Below are 20,435 nucleotides of genomic sequence, written 5' to 3' on the forward strand. Positions count from 1 at the left end.
GAGAGGGGCGGCATATAAATCCAATAAACCTAACCTAACCTAACACGCTCTCAGCGACACTGGCAATTTATCAGCTGCCCCATTAGCCTAATTGCCCCAGCCACAGGTGTTCTCCCTTATCTTCTATAACACTTGCGCAGTTGTTCCCTTCTCGTCATAAACCTGCGCCTCTGAGCATCTATGAATCCCTCTTCCTCCGAATCTAATGATGATTCACTAATGGGATCATTAGCTAATGGGCTGCCTGTCACTACCACATCATCTGATCCTGCTTCACTCCCAGAATCTGCCCTTGACACAGAATCCTCCCTGTCTGAAGCAGTTGGCAGCAAAACCGGTCTCTGAGAATGTGAGGATTCTCCCAAACCAACATCCAAAGTCCTCAGAGCAGGAGCTGGCCCAGAGCCGACCACAACACCCTGGAGCCATGGGAGGGTAAAAACGCCCTCCCCCATCCCCCTGAAGGCTCTCTGGAAGTCAAAAACTCCCTTCCAGAGCCTCGGTGCGACTCAAAAATCAGCTGGCCAGCACACATATGCACGTTGGAGCTGAGCAATGTCTTGCATGCCAGCAGATATGGCTCTTCGTGCAGCTCTAGGCCCCTTCTCTTTGCCAGGAATAAATATACAAATCTGCAGTCCTGATATTTAGGAAATTGCACTATTAATTCCAAAAGAATACTGGGAATGAATTATTCCAGAAATGTTATTGCGAAGAATAACATCTGTGTCTAAGATTTCGTGCTAGTGAAACGAAAGAAGATATTTACAAAGGCCCATAATGTTAAACAATAGGTTCTTATTTGGTTCTTAAAAGACTTGTTTGGGTATAGATTTCATTTGCACAGCTCTCAGATTTTACAAGGACTCATGGGCTGCAAGCATAATGTAGACTGTTACTCGGATGGCCAGAACACTATTTAAACTTTTTAATGTTATATTTACTTTGAATTTATTGGCATTCGAGTTTTTACAAGGAATCATGGAAGAAACTCATTGGGTGTTTTTTTTAGAACAAAGAGGCAGGACTCTTCAAAGTTTGGATCTTGGCTTTAAAGCAAAGATCGTAATCATTGTGTGATCTGGAAAGAAACCCGAAATAGCTCCAAAATAATAACCAAAGTAAAATTATCAGAAGACGGGCGCTTCAGCCACATGGGGGAATAAATAAGTTAGCCAAAAGTTACTTTCAGCCAGAATTATTCTGTTTCACTAAAAAGGTCACGTCACTTAAAAACAAAGAGCAAACCAAACCCATCACCTGGCAGTTTGAGTAGCAGATTTATTTATTTTATTGTATTTATTTGTTTGGTCAAATACATAGTGTAGGATTCAGAGGATATAATCATTGTCAAATATAGTAATAGAAGAATAAAGATAAAACATTATTCATAATACGGAATGAATAATCGTTGGGAATAATAGGGTTCATAAACATAAACATAGACGTAAGAGGGACATTAGTAAGGCACACTGGTGTGTTTATGCGCACTCCTTACTGACCTCTTAGGAATTTGGAGAGGTCAACCGTGGATAGTTTATTTATTTATTTATTTTGTACAATACACAACAATACACAATGAAGGTTATAGAGGTTATACTGGAGTAAAATACTGTATATTAGAGAAAGAATAGAAGTGAAAATTTAGGAACAGAATATATCAATTAGAGAATAGAAGGATATTATGAGAGTAGCATAAGAGGATTAGAATAGAAGAATAGTAGATATGATATAGGAGATATAGGAGAGACAATAGGACAGGGGACGGGAGGCACGCTAGTAAAACTCCTGAGATTTGTGCAAGAAGTTTTTTTAAAGATTCCAGTAGCATTCAGAATATATTAGATATTCATTAGAAAAGTGAGGAGCAAGCTCTGCTGGCCTGATCCTGGCTGCTGGCTCCCTGCAGCTGGAAACAAGCATATTTAATTTATCCAAAGCAAGTTTGAACCCTCACCTGACTCCCGCAAGTGTCTGCAGGGAAAGATCCAGCTCCAGATGTGGAGACGTCCAGCTTTGCCAACCAGAGAGAGTCCCGGCTGCTACGTGGGCTGCTCTGTGGCGTTGCCCCTTCTGCTCTCTGTGTGCTCGCTGCGATTTCTCCCATGACTCCATCACCCAGGAATGGCAACAACTTCCCTCTCTCTCTCTAACTCACACCGGTGCTGCAGGGACACACACACAAACACTGGCAGGCAAACACAGAGAGACCAGAGCGGCTGAAGTTGGGGAGGAAAAAGAAGACAAGGACGGCACAAGGTGAACAGAATCACACACACACACACACACACACAAATCCTTTGGACTGGCTGGCCTTTGGAAATGGTACCAAGCGACATAAATCGTCGCTTGGGAAAATAAAATTTTTAAAACCCAGGAGGTCAGAAGAGCCGTGAATCAGAGCACGGAAGACAGGCACCCAGTCTGAAGCAGCCTCCTCCCAACTCCAGGCATAAACAAAAGAAAGAAGAATGTTTTTTGGACTGCAAGGGTTTATTTTCAGACTCAGTGGATGTTTAGATGGGAGCGAGAGAAGGAGTCGGAAAAGGGAAGGATTAAAATGTCAGCTCAACCCTAAAGGTCCAGAAATCAATCTATCTATCTATCTATCTATCTATCTATCTATCTATCTATCTATCTATCTATCTATCTTCCTATCTATCTATCTATCTATCTATCTATCTATCTATCTATCTATCTATCTATCTATCTTCCTATCTATCTATCTATCTATCTATCTATCTATCTATCTATCTATCTATCTTCCTATCTATCTATCTATCTATCTATCTATCTATCTATCTATCTATATCTATCTATCTATCTATCTATCTATCTATCTATCTATCTTCCTATCTATCTATCTATCTATCTATCTATCTATCTATCTATCTATCTATCTATCTTCCTATCTATCTATCTATCTATCTATCTATCTATCTATCTATCTATCTATCTCTCTATCTATCTATCTTCCTATCTATCTATCTATCTATCTATCTATCTATCTATCTATCTATCTATCATCTGTCTGTCTATCTATCATCGTCTGTCTGTCATTCTGTCTGTCTGTCTGTCTGTCTCTCTCTCATCTATCTATCCATCCATCCATCCATCCATCCATCCATCCATCCATCCATCCATCTATCATTGTCTGTCTGTCTGTCTGTCTGTCTGTCTGTCTGTCTGTCTGTCTGTCTGTCTGTCTGTCTACCTAACTAGCTATCTAGCTGTGGTGCAATGGTTACAGTGCAGTACTGCAAGCTACTGCTGATCACCGGCTGCCAGCAGTTTGGCTGATCTGATCTCAGTAGGTTCAAGTTTGGCTCAGCCTTCTCTTCTTCCAAGGTCGGTCAAATGAGGACCCAGATTGTTGGGGGCAAGAGGCTGACTCTCTGCAAACCACTTAGAGAGGGCTCTAAAGCACTGTGAAGCAGTATGTAAGTCTAAATGATATTGTTATTGCTATTGCTATTGCTATTACTGCCTGCCTACCTTCCTACCTACCTACCTATCATTCATTCATTCATTCATTCATTCATTCATTCATCTATATCCATCTATCATCTACTGTATCATCTGTCTGTCTGTCTCTATCATCTATTATACCTCCTATCATCTTGAATACAGCTCATCTGAGTCCAGATATATTTCACGAGAAGAATCCGTCACTTCTCTGCTCGCAACAGAATACCTTATGCCACCAGACTTGAATTTTGGGGCTTCGACAACTTAGAACTATGCTGCCTTTGGTCTGACCTAAGCGTAATACATAAAATCATTTGCTACAATGTCCTTCCTGTCAATGAATACTTCAGCTTCAACCACAACAATACAAGAGCACATAATAGACCTCCTATCCTGTATCCAAATATGGGGGTACCACTACTTACAAACTTAATTCGTTCCATGACCAATTTTCAGTAGAAAAGTTTGTAAGAAGAAGCAATGTTTCCAATAGAATCAATGTAAAAGCAAATAATGTGTGTGATTGGGGAAACCACAGAGAGGGTGGATGCCCTGTTTCCTCCCAGTAGATTCCTGGGGAGGCCCCACGGAGACTTCTCCCTGCCTTTTCCAGCCCTGTTTCCTCCCAGGAGATTCCTAGAGAGGCCACACAGAGGCTTCTCCCTGCCTTTTCCGGTTACAATTTCAGATGGTTCTTGAGAAGAGGCAAAAAAATCTTGAACACCTGGTTCTTATCTAGAAAAGTTCGTAAGTAGAGGTGTTCTTAGGTAGAGGTGCCACTGTACAGGATTATTTTATTTATCTGTTACTGAAATCATTTTTTCTAGAATCAGGTTTGGAGCAGTTTACCATAAATTAAAAAATTGTGGTAAACCGCTCCAAACTTGGTTCTAGAAAATATGATTTCAGTAACAGAGTTGTCAATGCCCAAATGCTCTACCTGACTGTGGTTTCTTTAACCTTAAGCTGTGTAATGTAGACCTCACCCCATTCCTAAGAGGTCTTTAAGGGGCGTGCAAAAATGCACCACTGTGCCAGCCCTACCTGTCCTAATGTTCCCTTTTATTCGTATCCATTTCATGTATTCATAACCATGTTTTACTTGTATCTGTTTTCTCATGCATTGATAAAAATAAATAAATAAAATAAAAAATAAAATTTCTAAAACTCCCAATATGCAAGGAAAGATCTTTTTTTAAAAAAAATAAAAATAAATCCTCCACTTGTTGATGTTTTGACCCACATCCTTCAAAACCATCTTTTTTCTTTAAGTTTCTTTTGCAAAATCTGAGTCCAATGTTAGAAGGAAGGGGCAGCTTTTGAAAACACATACAGGCAAACACTGATAGAAAGGACAGAAGTAATGGCTGATGGGGGTAGAAAGGAATTTATGGAATGAAATTGTGAAAGTCTTAATCAGATACCAACAAGGGCTGTGTGCTAAACATACTCATAGTTCTTATTTGGATACAGGATATGGGGTCAATTAATTTCAGTGAGCATTTCATGGGAAAACAATCTGGTGAACCCATGTGACAGGGAGCACAATTTATAGGAAAACAGGGCACGGGTGGGGGAAAGCAATATGTACATTGTGAGGAGTTGACTATAGCCCAGAAAACAACACTAGTGGCATAGTATTGCGTAATATTTATTATTTTTAAGACAGGTTTATCCTGGTTTTTTTGCAATTTGTTTTTAAAATCCCAAAGCAAAAGTATTGTACAATTAATATAGTTCATTGATTAGCCCTTGGGACATATCAAAATGCAAAGTTCCAGAAACAAATTATTACTAAAATTTGATAAAAGCAATTTAAAATGAATTTGGAATAAAATACGATTTAAAAGCCTGGGGGAGATGTCTCAATTCCTAACCCCCAACACGTTACCCTTAGACTGTCCACGGTTGACCTCTCCAGATTCCTCAGAGGTCAGTAAGGGGCGAGTACAAGTGCCCTAGAGTGCCTTCCGTCCCCTGTCCTATCACTCTCCTATATCTCCTATACCTTTTCTTCTATTCCTATATTTCTTCTATTCTTTCATTGATATGTTTTATTCCTATTCTCTTCTATTCTTTCCTAGATATATCTTTCTATGAGTATCTCCTCTATAACCTTCATTATGTATTTTACTATATGTATACCCACTAAAACCCTCATTGTGGATTGGACAAAATCAATCAATCAATTCTCCAGCTAGCATAGCATAGGCTGTGCATACATAGCATATACTGTACAGCATAGCTGGCTAGAGAATTCTGGGAGTTGAAGTCCACAAGTCTTAAAAGTTGCCAAGTTTGAAGAGCTCCGCATTAAGAGACGAGGGTAAAATAGTTCAGTCCTGAGATAGCAGAAAGAGAGATAAAGAACGCCAGAATAGCCCACCACCTTGACATTCTTTAATAAGACAGAGTTGAGAGGGACACTGATGGGCTTTCAAGGTCCTTTTATTCTACTCCACAGCAACCGAAAGCCTTCGTGAAACCCTTGATGCTCCTGTTTCTTGACCTTGCCTTCCTTGAATGGCTGACCGACAGGCTTCCTATTATCCCTGTTTAACGCAGTCCTTTTTCTAGGCGTCAGGGACAGCTACGTCCAAGCTCTGAAGTGCAGCTGCCTGTCCGTTTAATTTTCTAACAATGCTTTTAGGTCTCACTCAGGATTTAAAGACACTCTGGAAATAAAGATGGTTTTTTGGGGGGAGGTTGGGGCTTTACAATAGTCCAGCTTCCCCTTTCAGTATATATTTTCTCCTTCAAGATGATTATAAAATAGGCCTGTTTGCTATTTTTTAATGAAAAAGAAGAGAAGTCTGGCATATAATACAAGAATAATGCTGATATATTGGGCGCTCTTCTCTTACAATTACAATATTTTATTTATTTATTTTATTTGTCATACATACATACATAGTATTGTATTGTGTTGTTGTTTAACATAATATAAGTATAAAGTAGAGATAGAAAAGATAAAAAGACATTAGGACAGGAACAGTGGGCACAAAGGTGCACTTATGCACACCCCTTACAGACCTCTTAGAAAAGGGGGGAGGTCGATGGTAGATAATGTAAGGTTGAAGATTTGGGGATTGGGGGAGGAAACAACAGACTCCGGTAGTGAATTCCAGGCGTTGACCACTCTATTGCTGCAGTCTAGTTTGGAGCGATTTACATTTAATTTGTATCTATTGCATGCTCTTGTGTTGTTGTTGTTAAAGGTGAAGTAATCGCCAATAGGGAGTACATTGTGATGTATGATTTTATGGACAACAGTTAAATCAGTTCGGAGGAGGCGTAGCTGTAAATTTTCTAAACATAGTAATTGAAGTCTGGAGGAGTAAGGTAATTTGTTGCATGAGGAAGAGTGGAGGACTCTTCTTGTGAAGTATTTCTGGACTCCTTCAATTGTATTAATGTCTGTTATGCAGTGTGGATTCCATACAGGTGAGCTGTATTCAAGAATTGGTCTGACAAATGTTTTGTATGCTCTGGTTAGTAAATCGGTGCTTCTAGAGATTAAGTCTTTTTTGGCAATGCTGTTGCAGTGGGCTCTGGCACTTAGGTCATTGGAAATGAGGACTCCAAGATCTTTGACGGAGTGAGGGTCTTCTGCGAGTTCAGTTTGTCCACGTGTGTATTTAGTATTCGGATTCTTTTTACCAATGTGTAGGACAGAGCATTTGTCGGTTGAGATTTGCAGTTGCCAGTTGTTAGACCATTCAGCTACATGGTCAAGGTCCTTTTGAAGGGTAGAAGTATTATCGGAAGTATTAAATAGCTTAACATCATCAGCAAAGAGAACACAATTGCTTATAATATTGTCACAGAGATCGTTTATGTAGAGTATAAAGAGAGTAGGTCCTAGGACACAGGGGCCCACCAATTGTCCATGGGGATCTTGAGCAGAAGGAGAAGGCAAAACTCTCCTTTTCCCTGGACCCCCAACAAATGGTACCCAAGGGAATCCTGCCTGCCTCAACCAACATAGAGGCGGCACTTGGACATCTTATACAAATATGTGTATCTATTCAGCATCAAGAACAGATAAGTCAACTGTCCAATGGACTTTCGTTACTGTGCCACCTAATATTATGTTATCTATAATGGATATTTTCTACCCCTCTTTTTTGTTCTTACTGGGGATTTTTTGGTCTTTTTAAATATTTCTCTCTGTGTCAAATTTGTATTTAATTGTATAAAAGCACAGTGGATTGAATCCAGACTCTAGGGTTTCAAGTATGTCCTCACCTTTTGATTTGATCGATAGTTTCTGTAATTAAAGGTTATTATAATAGGCTGCTACTTAAACTTTTATACTTTTATATATAAAAAAATATAAAAGTGTAACTAACAGCCTATTATAAGAGCAGTAGTCCCTGCAGCTGAGGCAAAACTCATCTGGGAAGAGACTATTTTGTTAAGTAAGGTTCAATTTTTCCTGATAAAGAGGTCCATGCCATGGAGACAATATGACTTTCTTTTTTGGAGGTGAAGAGGTGAGACAATTTGTCTCCAGCTTTGCAGACTTGATCTGCCATTTCCAAGAGCAAGAAAGGGCTCAAACGCCTGTGCTTGTTCACACAGAAGCCTTTCCCAGTTATTGAAACTGCCAGCAGGAGCCTCCGAAGAGAGGTGAAGCGTAGCCATCTCATTCCCCTCTGCTTGTACAAAATTGAAAAATAAAGACAGTCCAACCGCTGTGTTTGAAACCACCAATAAGGGCAAAGTTATTCTGATGGCTCAATCTTGACCTTGGGTGAAGCACAACCAAATGAGGTTGCATGAGACTCACTGAAGCAATAATCAGATTTTTTAAAAACCTGTAATTTGTTTGCAAAACTCTACTGATGTCTACAATGAACCGGGGAGTTAATTAACTCTAAGAACTTGGTGAAGTCAGATTTTGGGCATGGCTGTGAATGAATCAGAAGAGGGACTATGTAGACCAATAGTGGAGTGGACCTCCCTGGGGAGGGGGGGCACAGACCAATGCCAGGGGGGGGCGTGACACCAGGGAATGTGCTTTGCCGCAGGCAGTAGGGTTGTTTTTTTGAACTGAACAATAGCACACAGCACAGAGCAGGAGATACGAAGTACAGTATATAAAGCCCATGCATTATTGTTAATTGGCCCATAGCTGTTGTGGTTAGCTCTGGCCCAGCTCCTGGCCCAAGGAATGTGGAGGTGGATGTGGGGGAAACATCCACATGTCACAGGCCTGTTTTGCTCCCGATAGAGTCAACTAGTGAATTATCCGATGACGAAGGAAGTGTGGGTGTGATGGAAGAGGGGGGCTTGGTTGACAGCCCAGGAGGAGATCAATCTTCCTTATCTTTGTTGGATTCAGATAAGGAACGTATGACAGACCCGCGCATGCGTAGAGCTATGCATAGGAGAGAACAACTTAAGACCTATTACAGGAGATAAGAGAGGCCACCTGTGGTTGGGGGGGGGGGCCTCCAGTAATTACAGCTGCTGATAAAATAGCAGCGTGCTGGCTTGGCCGTTGTGGAAGATTATCTGATCGTAGTTCGTCAAGACCGTGACTTGCTGTTTCCAGATTATATTCAAGACTTTGTTTCCCAGACTCTTTGACTATAATTCATTGCGTTAATCCTCATGTGGACAACAGTAGCTGTGAGCCAATTCCCAGTTACTGAGTGAGTAATTGGATTTATTATTAGACTTCGTTCTTGGATTGTCTTTAAAATGTGCCTTGTTTGTACAAGAAATCCCTTTGAAGTTTAAAAGGGAGTTTTTTTCTTCTCTTCTGTTGATAAAGAACATTTACTTCCATTCTATCATGTGTGTGTGTCTTCTTGGATTAATTAACCTGTAATTAATGGCAGCTGGCACACGCCGGCAGAACAATAGCCAATCCCAAAAATATTTCTTTATATTTGGTACTTTCCCCATAGAATAATCTTGTAGGGATAGCAATAATTTTCTTTTATTTCTAAGACAACTCATTGCACCAGCTATATTTTTTTTAAAAAAACAAATGAACACAGGTTTGCTAATAAGATGGTGAGTACTGTTGAAATGTGGGGTAGTCAGTTTTTTAAAGTCCATTCCTGGCAATATAAGAAGAAATACTATTTTTAATAACAGTTGCTAAAGAGCCAAGCTATGTAGGAAGTAATTCTTTATTCACCCCAATTGCTGAAAGCAAGGAATCCTCTACCACATTTTTGCACTGAAAGGGTTTATGGAAGTTTGTTTCTGTGTTTAATTTTAGTGGGTTTCTGCAAATGCAAGAGTAGATTGAATAGCAAAGCCTCCAACCTGTGTTCCAGAGCGAGGAGAAAACTTTTAATCTATGCTTTAAAAGGAAGGTGTTGGATTCACAATGTGCTCTGTGAGTTATTCACTGTTGGTTCCCCTTTAAACTACCAAGTTTTCGGAGTATAAGATGCACCTTTTTCCTCCCTAAAAAAGGCTGAAAATTCAGTTTTTTTTCCAAAGCTTTCTTTTTCAGCCCTAACTGGGTGCTAACGATCTTCCCAGCTCTTACCTTGCAGGTTCTTTCATTGTTACTCTTTACAAAGAGTGTTTTCCAAGCCTTAAATCTTTGCAGGGCCTTTTTTTTTCATTGCTCTACTTGCTTTGAATGTTTCTTGGTGGCTGGGGAATTCTGGGAGTTGAAGTCCAGATATCTTCAAGTTGCCAAGGTTGGGAAACACTGGTATATGGTACATATACCCATTCTGTACTACATGGTTTATTGATGGGCCTTCAACTTGATTTTTGAAACTTTCCTGAATTTACTCTTTAAATAAATGTATGACTTTCCTCTGCTGTCAAATATTTGGAAAAGAATCTTGAGTGCATCAGACTGACACAAATTGCACTCGGTACATTGTACAGAAATCTTTTCAGGCTTAACTGTCACGACCCCATAACGTCGAACAAAATATCCATTGTGCTGACTAAGAAACTTTCAACATAACAGTACAAATAAACTGTCACCAATGTTAGTAGTTAGAGTCCTGAAATTCTATGCCCCCATGCTATTGTGCTGACCAAACACAACTTCCAGTGGTGCAGTGCAAATAAAGAAAATAAAAGTACAGTGGCACCTCTACTTAGGAACGTATTTATTTATTTTATTATTATTTATTATTTGGATTTGTATGCCGCCCCTCTCCGAAGACTCGGGGCGTGACCGCGTTCTTAAGTTGAAAAGTTTGTAAGAAGAAGCTATTTTTTCCCATAGGAATCAACATAAAAGCAAATAATGCATGCGATTGGGGAAGGGTGGAGGCCCTATTTCCTCCCAGGAGATTCCTAGAGAGACCCCACGGATTCTTCTCCCCGCCTTTTCTGACCCTGGAGATTCCTAGAGAGGCCCCACGGAGGCTTCTCCCCACCTTTTCCGGCCCTATTTCCTTCCAGGATATTCCTAGAGAGGCCCTGCGGAGGCTTGGTGGATGTGGCAGGAGAAGGATAGTGCAAAATCTCCATTCCCTCCCCACACCTGGGGAGCTCATTCACACAATGAATTTCCTCAGGGTTGAATCTTTTCCTTGGATCATTATTAAACAACTATCATTAAGTCTTGCTGCAACAAATGAAACATCCTTAAAATAAAAGCTTAATTGGAACTTACAGAAAAAGACTTTCTCCACGTCTTGAAAACATAAAGCTTAAACATCAATGAGATTTTTCACAGATTCAGCAAAAGGTGAATGAGTTGTGTTAGTACATGGTACATACCGATATTGGAGATTGCCATGTATGTTAAACTACCTATTGTAGTTTGCATTTGTTACAGTTGTAATATTTCTTTAAGGACTTTGGCTGGCCAGCCATAAGAGGGCGCCAGCACTCTCTCCTGTTGATGACGCTGGATAGCTCATTCACCTTTTTGCCTTTTACCTGGAGTATTTTTCTGCTTTGTGCTGCTATGTGCAGTTTGTTGATTATTTCTGCCTTGTAGATATGTATATATGTCAATAATACTTGTTTAGCATACTAAGTCTGTGTCGTTACTGGCTGTATCACACATCCACACTCTTCCTTGAACTCTGCTCAGCGTATGTCAAAGGTCTCGTAGTCTAGCTGCACCGAGACAGACTAGCAAGTTGAATTAGTTATCTGCGGCATGAAAATACAGGTGGCTACTGAAGTTTAATTCTTGCTTAAAAATTCATGTCACTAATTGCCATTATTGTAATAATAGAAAATCCAAAGCATATTATTGCTTGAAGCATGGAGAAAAAAAATACACTGGTTGGAATATAATGCATTAGGAAATCAAACCATGTTCTGTTTTGCTAAAGCAGATGCTGCATTGTGGTGCTGAATCAGCAGCTCCAGCAAGATAATCCCAATTGATTTCACATTAAAATCGCCTTCTTGGTTTTCCAGGGGATTGAGTCTGTCTGTGCAATTAAGGGGTGCAAAGATTTCCTCTTAATCCATGAAAGGTGCTTATTTACAGATCTGTATCTCAGTGATAATCAACCAGGCTTAATCCAGCCCAGAATTGATCAACTGCCTTGCCATTTGTGCTCCATACCTAAAATCAATGCTTGAGTTTCGTTTCTTTTTCCCAGCATTTGCAATTTGAGACGGGAAAGGGGAGGAATCAGCTGCAGCTTTTGGATGGAGAGGCTCAATCCACTGCTCTGCGTTATTGGTCTTGAAGAAAGTCAATGGAATCATTTTGGAAAGTCCAACAATTTCAGTTGTTTTAGTCCTTGGTATTGTTATGCCAGGCTTCACGTTACAAGCCCCCATTAAGTCAGAAATGTAAATTCAAACACACACACTGTTGTAAAGTAAGCAAAGAGTCGGTTTATCAAAAAGAAAGTATTGTACACAGGCACTTTAATAATCCAAAGCGCTCTCCCACAAACCACAAGCCTGGAATGCTGCAGAAAGGTCAGTGGTTCAAATCTCATCACCGGCTCAAGGTTGGCTCAGCCTTCTATCCTTCCGAGGTGGGTCAAATGAGGACCCGGATTGTGGGGGCACAATAGGCTGGCTCTGTTAAGAAGTGCTATTGCTAACATGTTGTAAAGCCCTGAGTCTAAGGAGAAGGGCGGCATAAAAATTGAATGAATGAATGAATGAATGAATGAATAAATAAATATGCGAGTGTTTGTGTGTGTGTGATTTATTAGTTTCTATGGGGGAAATTCATAACCATTACAATGAAATTAGTTCTCTTATAACATTTATTGAGTTTTTAAAAGATTTAATATTTTGTCAATATAGAGATCCCACTGAGTAGGGAAGCCCGTTTTAAAAATGGAATCAATCTTTCAGAGATGTTAAGTGCACAATCAACGTTAGCTGCAGGTACGCCCATGTTTCGGTGAGTTTTTTGCTTCTGCGCATGCCAAAACACGGGTGCACCTGCGGCTCTGTGTGCGATTTTGCTACCTCCACAGGTGCAGAAGCAAAATCGCACTGGCCCCGCACGCACTCACGAGCCACGGCAGCAACGAGCTGAATTTAGCATTCTGGCTAGCAGCCCCCCCCCCTGGTTATTCCCCTGTATCTTTACCAAATGTTGATGCCAAGTTTTTAACATCTTCTTTGGCATAGAGATTGCAAACAGCATTACTCACAATTATCTATTTTGTGCAGTTGGGTTTTATGGAAAACAATCAAATCCCCAATAATATTAGATTACTGATATTATACGAGCATTATATGCTAATAAAAACAAAACAGCTGTATGAGCTTCATTAGAGAAGGAAAAACACATGCAACAGGATGCAAATTATGTTTTGCAGAAAGTTATGAAGACAAGTAGACTTGCAGATAATTTATTTCTTGGATAAAGATTATTCTCCTAGTTCTTCTGCTTGGATAACTGCTAATAGGATTATCTCTTCCCTGCAATCAAGATGAGATATAGAAAATGTCAAGGTGCCTTTAATATCTCCTTTAATACTCAAGTTTGTTTCTGAAACCACTGACGTCTTTAATAAGACAATATGGCAATATTCAGTTGAGCATGGAAGTGAAAGTATATCCAAGTTACCCTGAAATACAGATGACATTTTAAAAATCTTTTTAATAATTAGTGAGGGTTTTTTTAAACTCAGAACTGTTGAAATGGCAGAGCAATATAGTAACTCCTTGGCGTATACACTTACATTTAGTTGGATTAGGTTTAATAATTCTATTGGTCATTCAGGCTCAAGAAGCTTCTAGGATGAGAAGCAATAGCACTTAGACTTATATCCCCTTCCAAGAGCTTTACCGCCCTCTCTAAGTGGTTTACAGAGTCAGCCTATTGCCCCCAATAATCTGGGTCCTTAGTTTACGGACCTCGGAAGGATGGGAGGCTGAGTCAACCTTGAACCTGGTGAGATTTGAACTGGTGAACTACAGCCAGCAGCCAGCAGAAGCAGTTCAAATGAGAATCAGATTTATTGCAAGCTTAGCCTCTACAGGAATCTGATCTACTAAACACTCAAGGGAAAGAGTTAGGCCACCTAGAGTCCTTAAGGAGTTGGGCAGCATGCAAATTGAATAAATAAATAAGAATAGAAACAGCCATGTGGTTAGAAACTAGATGAGCTGCAAGGTCCATTCTAACTCTGTTAATCTTCTATCTCATACATCCCAATGCCCTCTGGAACCAACTCCCCCCGGAGATTAGAACTGCCCCTACCCTTCCTGCCTTCCGTAAACTCCTTAAAACCCACCTTTGCCGTCAGGCATGGGGGAACTGAAACATCTCCCCCTGGGCACGTTTAATTTATGCATGGCATGTCTGTGTGTGTGACTGTTAGCATATGGGGTTTTTTAAATATTTAAATATTTTAAATTTGTCTGATTGCTTATGATTTGTTTTTTACATGTTGTGAGCCGCCCCGAGTCTTCGGAGAGGGGCGGCATACAAATCTAAGTAATAAATAAATAAATAAGGACCCATAGAATTGGCCTTCTCCAGGTCCCATTCACCAATGTTGGGTTGGCGGGGCTGCGGGGAAGGGCCTTCTCTGTGGCAGCTCCGATGCTCTGGAACCAACTACCTATGGAGATCTGTACTACCGCACCCTAACAGTCTTTTGGAAAGCCATTAAGACCTGGCTTCTCCAGCAGAAAAATCCATCTTGATGTGGCCATGAATGATTGAGAGTGAAGCATGGTTTTAAGGGTTATTGACATATTTTTACACTGTCTTTTAATTTTTGTTTTATGGTAAGTTGCCAGGAGTCCAATTGGAGTTGGGCGGCATATAAATTTCACAAACAAACAAATACTGTGGAATAGTTATTTGTGTAAATCCTGTTTCAGAAGTTTGGCAACCACAAAATGTCCACATGAAATACACACACACACACCAAATCCTGGGAGCAAAATTGCCTGCAACTGATCACAAATGAAATATGATGTTTTGGTCAAAGTTGCATCTTCTTATCGGAAGCTGGTAGCTGAATGCAGAATGAAAGAGATGGCTTGTTATTTCAGATATGTTGAGATGTTTCAGAACCACTCCTTGACCCTGGGTGTGATTATCTTTCATAACAGAGTTCACTCAAATCATTTTCCCACAGTATTTGGTGTTCAGTATTATTTTCTACAGCGTTGCTTATCCTAGCCTTACATTCCCAAACAGTAAGGAGTTCATTCATGGTTTGGTTTTATAACATTTATCTGGTTTTATCAACTTTGTTTTGATACTGAATTAGAGGCAGACTTTCTGGAACAGGGAGTGAAATTGCTAACAACAAAGCTTCAAGGGTTGATAAAATACAAAGCAGAAATGTGGGAAAGCTTGACAATGCAGTTTAAAATTGCAAGGATGGAAAATTCAGAAGTGACCCAGAGATTGAAAAAAAAAGAAGAATTCCATACTAAAGAAACCTACTGCCAAAGGATAGTGCGTGTTCATCTCACGTGCAAATAACAGTCGAGATTGAGGCTTCGGTGGCATATGGAACTAGAAGGGCCGACAGCATCTTGCTCCTTTTGTTCGAATGTTGAAAACTTGGGTGGTTGGGACGGATGCAGAAAAGAGCCGGATTGTGCGTTGCAATGCTGTGAGACTCCCCCGTTATTCCGACCCCTATAAATGCACCGACTGCCGGCTGTGCAAACTGAATTTAGAAGAAACCGAGGCGTCTGAATTCAACTCACTAACATCTGAAAGAAGATGCCAAAGGCAAGCAAGTTTTTTTAAACATCTCTTCTTCTTCTTCTTCTTCTTCTTCTTCTTCTTCTTCTTCTTCTTCATCTTCTCCTCCTCCTCATTCTCCTTCCTGCTCCTCATTCCTATCCTCCTCCTTCCTCTTCCTCTTCCTCCTTCTCTTCTTCTTCTTCTTCTTCCTCCTTCTCTCCTCTTCTTCTTCTTCCTCTTCTCCTCCTCCTCCTCATTCTTTCCTGCTCCTCATTCCTATCCTCCTCCTCCTCTTCTTCTTCTCCCTCCTCCTCCTCTTCTTCCTCTTCGTCTTCCTCCTCCTCCTCCTCTTCTTCTTCTTTCACTTCTCCTCTTCCTCCCAGAAGGTTCCTAGAGAGGCCCCACGGAGGCTTCTCCCTGCCTTTTCCGGTTACAGTTTCGGAGGCTGGGGTTTGTAAGTAGAAAATGATTCTTGAGAAGAGGCAAAAAAAATCTTGAACACCCGGTTCTTATCTAGAAAAGTTCTGAAGTAGAGGCGTTCGTAGGTAGAGGTGCCACTGTAGTTGTGAACTGTGACTAGTTGGTGGGTTTACCTTCCGCCTGTGCAAAACCCTCCCAACAGATGAGAGGAGGGATAATAAAAAAGGGAACCACAGGAGAACTATCTGATCATGATTCTTTTGAAGAAGCAGCTATTGAGGAACAGCCAGATATAAACAAGCAGGCACAGACCAACCGCTTCTTGGTTTCTTGAAGGGAGCATTGCGGCACAGTAGGGTGGTAATAAAACCTGGATGCAAATGTGATGGATTTTCTTCACCCACCTTTGAAGGCCCAATTGCCCGTGAACGCAACAAGCAGCTTGGCTTCCATCTGGAGTTTGACACCCAATTTACGCAGACTAAAACAAGCACAAAGCACAAAGACAGCAAAACATCAGTTGGAGGGAAGAGACTGGGAAAGAGAAAGCTTTGCCGTTGCCGTAGTTATTGCTCACAGTCAATAGATTTAGCCAACCAGGAAATGAGATTAATTTGTAGAACAAAAAGAAAACGGGGGAAAAAGCTCCTCTTCCCACAGTCACAGCACTTACTTGGGTCAGGGACAAACGGAATAAGAGTCCTACTGGTCCAATTGAAAGGACCACTGGCAACAAAAGAGTTACACTTGGGTGTAAAAAAAATAAGTTGATAATGCCCTAGCCTGGGGAGGGTGAAAAATGGGTCTACTGGGCCCATCAGAAATTTTGAAATGGGCCTACTGGTGTCACCAAACGTTGGGAAATGGGCCATTTCTAGCCTCCAGAGGGAAGGGGAGACTGTTTTCACCCATCGCAGGCATTGAATTATGGGTGTGGGCACTCACACTGCATGACAGCACCCCTGGGGAAAAAGATTCACCGTTGTTGTGTCTACTCCTGTTCAGTTTGGGGATTTTTCAGATTCTGATTCAGAAAGTGGTTATGAATGAGTGGCAGGGCCTGATTTAGAGGCAGAAGAAGAAGTAGGAGACCAACCTCAGGACATTTCTATGGGTTCAGATTCAAGCGAAGGAGAAGCAGATGCTGGATGGATAAATCCTTATTTCAGACGCTTGCAGAGGCAAAGAGAGCAAGTGTCAGGGAAGAAATATTAAGGAGAGGAACGGATTAATTAATTAAGTAATTCATTCGTCACGTCCGGGTGTCAGTGGAAGAGAAGAGTTGAGTTGTCAATCTGCGTTAAGAAATATGGAGGCTTCTTTCAAGCAGCTCCGAATGTAAGCAATGACTTGTGTGCTTCTAATTGCAGTTTTTATGACTCTGGGCTAACTCTGACTAGCCATAAATCTTAGAATGACTTGTGGAATGTTTTAATGATTTTGATGTTGCCTTGCACACCAAAGTTTAAGATAGCGTGCCGAGATGATTCAGTGTGGAACAAAGGAAAGAAAAATAAAGACGATGTGGTGTTTTACAAATATATGCATTTAGCACTCCTTTATTCCAATTATCAGGGGCCTTAGCCGGAGACCAGAACAGCCATCACTGCTTTAAGATATAAGGACAAAGCTCTAGAGAAGCAAGGGTTGCAATGAATTACCATTCTCGACTTTTCAATTATAATGATCAAAATTTCCCTATACTTCATCAACAAGATTTCGGTTTTGCTTCTGTTGTGTCTATAATTATTATGTAACACAGCATCTCCCAAGAAGTGTTTTGGCATCCCTTTGTAGTAACTCATTAATGTATATATGACATTATTGGTAACATAAACCACTTCCTGTCTGGAAGTCACAGCTCTAAGGTTATATTGATTGAACATGCTTCAATTTAGTCTTTTCACTCGGGCTTAAATTGCATTTTGGCCCTGGCAGCCTTTTATTTTATGCAAGCATCTGATTGAGCTGGTATAATTTGATTTTAGGAAGAAGCTATGATTGCCTTAGTATTGTTTGGACTTGCTAATGTATGACTTTGTATTTTGCATTCGGTCAAGTACAAACATGGAATTGACCTGATGAAATGGTCATCCCGTTTGGTGACCAAGAAATTATAGATAGATGTAAGGAGAAAGAAAGGCTCAGATTGTGACTTCAGAAAGAAAAGGTTAATCTGTCTGTCTGTCTGTCTGTCTGTCTGTCTGTCTGTCTGTCTGTCTGTATCTCTCTCTCTCTCTCTCTCTCTCTCTCTCTCTATCTATCTATCTATCTATCTATCTATCTACCTATCTTCCTATCTATCTATCTGCCTGCCTGCCTGCCTACCTACCTACCTATCTATCCATACTATCTATCTATCTATCTATCTGTCTGTCTGTCTGTCTGTCTGTCTGTCTGTCTGTCTGTCTATCTATCTATCTATCTATCTATCTATCTATCTATCTATCTATCAATCATCTATCTATCTATCCATTCTATCCATCCATCCATCCATCCATCCATCCATCCATCTATCTATCTATCTATCTATCTATCTATCTATCTATCTATCTATCTACATCCTTCCACATAGTTCATATATGAAGCCAATTTTTTCTATCACTAGAGCTTTGCTAAGGATTCCAGGTTTATTTAAAAACACACACACACACAACTGGAGGTTCTGTAGCCTCAAAACATTTGAAAACCCCTATTCTGGTCCAAGTCAGCATAATTTTGTTACTTCCTGGAATGAGAGTGGTTCTTTGTCAGTATATTTGACAATTATTATATATGAAAAGAAACAGATGCATTTTGTGAATGCATACAATACTCATATTCCAAAATCAACATTTTTATGTTGCTGTTTCGAAAATATTCTTCTTCATATATATTTAAACTAAACTTAAACTGTTCCTCCTCCTGAACGTTTGAAGCCAGCTTTCAATTTTTCAATAGGCTGATTTGATCAATAAGTTAGACAGCAAGAGGCAATTACATCAGAATCAATGATATGGGTGAACAGTGCAGTCACACGGTAGGGAAAGCAAGTATGATGCTTGGCTGCATAGCTAGAGGTATAACAAGCAGGAAGAAGGAGATTGAGATCCCGCTGTATAGAGCGCTGGTGAGATCCCATTTGGAATAATACCGTGTCCAGTTCTGGAGACCTCACCTACAAAAAAATATGGACAAAATTGAACGGGTCCAAAGACGGGCTACAAGAATGGTGGAAGGTCTTCAGCATAAAACGTATCAGGAAAGACTTCATGAACTCAATCTGTATAGTCTGGAGGACAGAAGGAAAAGGGGGGACATGATCAAAGCATTTAAATATGTTAAAGGGTTAAATAAGGTTCAGGCAGGAAGTGTTTTTAATAGGAAAGTGAATAGAAGAACAAGGAAGCACAATCTGAGGTTAGTTGGGGGAAAGATCAGAAGCAACGTGAGAAAATATTATTTTACTGAGAGAGTAGTTATTAATGCATGGTATGTTTGTTTGTTTGTATGTATGTTTGGTTTTAGTAATAAGGTTTTTTTAAGCTGTTTTAGTATTGGATTTATATGCTGTTTTGTTACTGTTGTTAGCCGTCCCGAGTCTGCGGAGAGGAGCGGCATACAAATCCAATAAATAATAATAATAATAATAATAACAACAACAATAATAATAATAAAAAATTATATTATTATAATATATTAATCAATAGAATAGAATAGAATAGAATAGAATAGAATAGAATTCTTTATTGGCCAAGTGTGATTGGACACACAAGGAATTTGTCTTTGGTGCAGATGCTCTCAGCGTACATAAAAGAAAAAGAGACATTTGTCAAGAATCATGTGGTACGACACTTAACGATTGTCATAGAGGTCAAATAAGCAATGAAGAAACAATATTAATAATAAAAATCTTAGGATACAAGCAACAAGTTAAACTGTACGTATCTAAGTGGTAACGCGGTCACCTCGGAGATCTCTGACTGACAAGCATGAGAAAAGTGCCCATGGTAGAGAGACTTTTATTTTGCGCAGTGTTGACCAGGCAATTTCTACGTGGGCAGAAATGAGACCCTGTCAGACCCTGACGAGTGAGTCCTTATCTTCCACATTTAATTGGCCGAGGAAGGCCAAAATAATAATAAAAGATCCTGCATGAACGACGAGTATCTCGCCTCTAGCTCCGTGAGTGTGGCAGCCATAACTACATGTCTCATTGCTTTCCAGATGCTGTAAAAACAGCTGCTCCCCCCCTTTTCATTTCCGATGGGTTGAAGAGGTGACCGTGCACATCGATGCATTCGTTTTTAGGGGAACAGAGACCAGAAAGATTGTTTATAGCACATCATCAGTGACTCTTGAGCCGTGGAACAAGAAGGAAGAAAATAGAAATACTGAATATTCCTTAATAAATCAAATAAAAGGCAAAACGTCCACAGAGATTCTCAGTCATCCAGGGATCATGGTTGTCTTTTGCCAGAGA

The 20,435-nt window shown here is 40.2% G+C and overlaps 1 protein-coding gene across 3 annotated transcripts in view; it reads right to left on the reverse strand.

The window, feature by feature from the left end:
- The window catches only part of ARHGAP24 (Rho GTPase activating protein 24), a 220,674-nt gene that overhangs the window by 90,191 nt on the left and 110,048 nt on the right, over positions 1–20,435 (reverse strand). Inside the window, exon 1 of one of the 3 annotated variants that reach the window (XM_070758060.1) lies at positions 1,958–2,108. The exons of the other annotated variants lie outside the window; for them this stretch is intronic. The gene's annotated coding sequence lies outside the window, so the exon portion shown is untranslated. Of the gene's footprint in view, positions 1–1,957; positions 2,109–20,435 lie in introns of those variants that run through there. 3 annotated transcript variants of the gene reach the window in all.

This window comes from Erythrolamprus reginae, chromosome 7, assembly GCF_031021105.1.
Source record: "Erythrolamprus reginae isolate rEryReg1 chromosome 7, rEryReg1.hap1, whole genome shotgun sequence".
NCBI classification, from domain to species: Eukaryota; Metazoa; Chordata; class Lepidosauria; order Squamata; family Dipsadidae; genus Erythrolamprus; species Erythrolamprus reginae.